Here is a 3607-nt window from a genome sequence, read left to right on the forward strand (position 1 = left end):
AGATAGAAACAGAAAAGTTGAATGAGAGTGAGAAGAAGGATGAGAAAGGAAAAGCCGTGGTTGAAAGAAAAGAAAAAAAGAAAAAAAGAGGTGAAAATAAAGAAAGAAAAGAAAAAGAAAAAGAGAAGGTTAAGGAAGGAGGAAAATAAGAAAAAGAGGAAGAGAGGAAAGAAAAAAAGGTCATGTGAAAAACCCCTTCTTCATAAAAAGAAAAATCATAGGAAGGAAAACAGGTTCAAGTACTTCAAGGAGATCTTCGAGAAATTGGAGATCAAGGCTCCTATGATTGATGGATGGAAACATGTGCTTGGCATGATCAACTTCTTGAAGAGGTTTAGCATAAAGAAGAAGAAGAAGAAGAAGAAGAAGAAGAAAATACTAAGCACGAAGAAGTTTAACACCTACTGATGGGTGTTTATAGAGACTTTCAAAATTGTTGTCTAATAATTTGAATTTTTGTGTTTGTTTTCAGTTTTTCAAATTCTGTCTAGTACATTTTGTGTGTGCATATGCATTTGAGTGAGGAAAATCTTGAGATTGAAAATTTAGGGCAGAGATCAGGAGTCACCAAGAGAAATCACAAGGAGGCAAGCAAGAAAAGTGGTAGGGAAAATTACCACCCACTGCCGGGCGGTACCACTTTAGCGCCGAGCGGTGGCGGCAGAAAATGAAACCTGAGCTTTTAAAACCTGGGTGTTTCCAAGCTTTCTTCACTTTGCCTTGCCCCTTTGAGTTTCGCCTGGCGGTCTCCTTGCACCTTTGCTCCAGATTTACACTTCCAAGAGGGTTTTAGAGAGATTTCTATACACTTTCTCAACACCCACTCACAAAAGGTTTAGTTCTTGCTCATATTTGGGGTTTTTCTTGGTGGGAGTGTGCATTTAGAGTATTACATCATCAATTGAAGGATTTGTTGCAAGCATTCATATCTCCACTCAAGTAAGTTGTGCAATTTCATTTGTTAGTTCTTAATTTTGAAATTCTTAATGAACATGTATAGGAATTTGGTAACTTAGGGTTTTGAGATTCTTTGCATGGATTGTTGAATTGGGAACTATTTTGGGCCGATTAAGTTATTTGAAATTGGTTTGCATGGTATGAATTAGCATTTGAGTGGAGATTAGGATTGATTTGTTGAAAAATTTTGAAAACCCCTCTCACCGCCGGGCGGTATGCCTCTGCCACCGGGCGGTATTCAAACTGGTTGCATATCGCCGGGCGGTAAGCCCCTGTACCATCGGGCGGTCTGCTGTGTTTTTGTAATATGTTTTGCATTGTGAATAGGGGGAACCTGTGCACCCATTGTTATAAATTTTGTTGGGTTCGAAAATTTTTGTTGATGCATTAACTCCTAACAATAGATTTCTGTGATTTTTGGTAAATTGTGTTTATTGCAGAAATGGCATCAGCATCGCGCCGGGCAAGAAATACTGGAGGTAAAAGGAAGATGCCAGAAAGCTTGAGAGGATTCGACTCTCAGAGGTTCCTCTCCAAGCAACATGAGGAACACTATGTAACTGTGCAAGAAAGGAGGTTACTAATGGAGAGGAAAGCTTCCTTCATACCTGATTTGGCTCCTGAATTTGAAGAGGAGATTTTGAGGAGAGATTGGGAGAGGTTGACGACTTACCCAGCACCTTCCAGTGTGGAGTTAATGAAAGAATTCTACACTAACACGGTGCCTAGAGGAGGAGTGGTTGCTGGAAGATATATGAGCTTTGTGAGGGGGCGAACTATCAGTTATGACCCCTATACCATTAACATCTTTTTGGGAACAGAGTGGTCAGGGGAGCAGTGCCAGTATGCGGCACATGCTGGTTTGTTTGGTAATGTAGCTGAAATTGAGGAGGTTGTGTGTCTTCATGGTAGACACTTTTAGACTAATGCTAGTGGTGTACCGGTGAACATTCGACGGTTGGATATGATACCTTTAGCCTGATACTGGATGGCGTTCACACTTGCCAACATCCAACCGTGCTCCCACATCTCAGATATCACGATTCACAGGGTTCGTCTCATTTTCTGCTTGATGAGACAAATGGAGGTAAATGTCGGCCAAATCATTGCCGACGAGATTAAGAGCTGTGTTATGACCGTTAGTAGCAGGATGCCATTGGGGCATCCATCTTTGATCACTTTTCTGTGCTAGCAAGCTGGGGTGAACATTGAAGTTCCCCCATATGAGAGATTGAGAAATGCCATTGATGCAGCGTATTTCCACCAGTTTTGTGCTGTGGCCGGAGCAGCAGGAGCAGCAGATGCAATAGGGGCAGCACCCCGAAGGCGTCGTAGGAGAGCTGCAGCTCAGCAGGAGCAAGTGCCTGATGAGGTACCAGCTCAGCACGTGGAGCCCTTCCAGATGAGGGACATGTATATGTCCATGATGGAGGCCCAGATGGAAGCCCTTCACAGAGGGCAGGTGACGACTATTGAGATGATCATTGGACTTTATGACCAGCCACCAGTGCACAGGTGGACTATGGACGAGTTTCATACAATTGTGGCATGGCCTGAGCAGCAGGCGTAGAGTAGTGGTTTTGGAGCAGCTGGAGCTNCGAACACTGAGGAGGAGAACTTTGAGGACGAGGATGATGAGAGTCAGGAGGACTCCGACGACAGCATGGGCTGATAGCAGACATCTACTAAGAGATGTCCATAGACAAGATTTAGTTTTCTTTCTTTTACTTTTATTTTTTTATTTTATTTTAGTTTATTTTATTTTATTTTAAATTCTTAGAATAGGTTGAATTTAAATTTCGGTGTGTACTCTAGGCTTTAATACTTGTTCTGAAAATGTTTGACTAACTGATGTGCATGATGGAGTTATTTGATGATTATTTGATATGGATGAGAATTGAGTTGTAATGCATGCTGATATCTAGGAAATAAATGTGTAAGGAATTTATGATTGTGGTCATGATGCTAGGCAGGGTGTATGAATGAATTTTGTGTGAGAAAGCATGTGTGTGAGATTTTGAGCTCCACAGTTTTTATTGTTGTATGCATTGTTCACAGGAAAATATGGATGATATTGCCTTAATCTTGATGATCGATTGAATTGCATGTGAATGTGATATGATCAAGGCCATTTTTGAAAACCCTTCTCTAGCCAAATTTTCACCCAAAGTTCTTGAAAATATTTTACCCTTTTTGAACCTTAGCNTNAAACAGGATGTGAACCCTTGTCTTGTAAATCTTTACCTTGAGTTGGGATGAGCTTAATTGTATGTGATGAAAAGGTTCAAGTTTGGGGTTGTACGAGGGAAAATTGAAAAAGCAAGTAAAGGGCATTGAGCTCAATTGTTGTGAAAAGAGAAAAATTCATGAGAAAAAGAAAAGAAAAGAAGAAAAGCATGAAAATGAGCTCAATGAAAAAGAAAAGAAAAGGGAAGAAGTGGGGAATGAGAGACAATGGTGAGAGAGTTGTGGTTATATGTTGAATATTTTGTTAGCTCTCTTGACTCAAGGATTTTGCATTCTAGAAAAACCAATTTTTCTTGTTAGCCCAACCTCATTACAAGCCTTGAAAAAGTCCTTTTGATGGCATTTGCATGTATAGATGTTGATTGTTTGAGATGAATGGCAATTTTGTTTCATGTAACTTGTG

The sequence above is a fragment of the Vigna radiata genome, chromosome 10 (assembly GCF_000741045.1).
Source record: "Vigna radiata var. radiata cultivar VC1973A chromosome 10, Vradiata_ver6, whole genome shotgun sequence".
NCBI classification, from domain to species: Eukaryota; Viridiplantae; Streptophyta; class Magnoliopsida; order Fabales; family Fabaceae; genus Vigna; species Vigna radiata.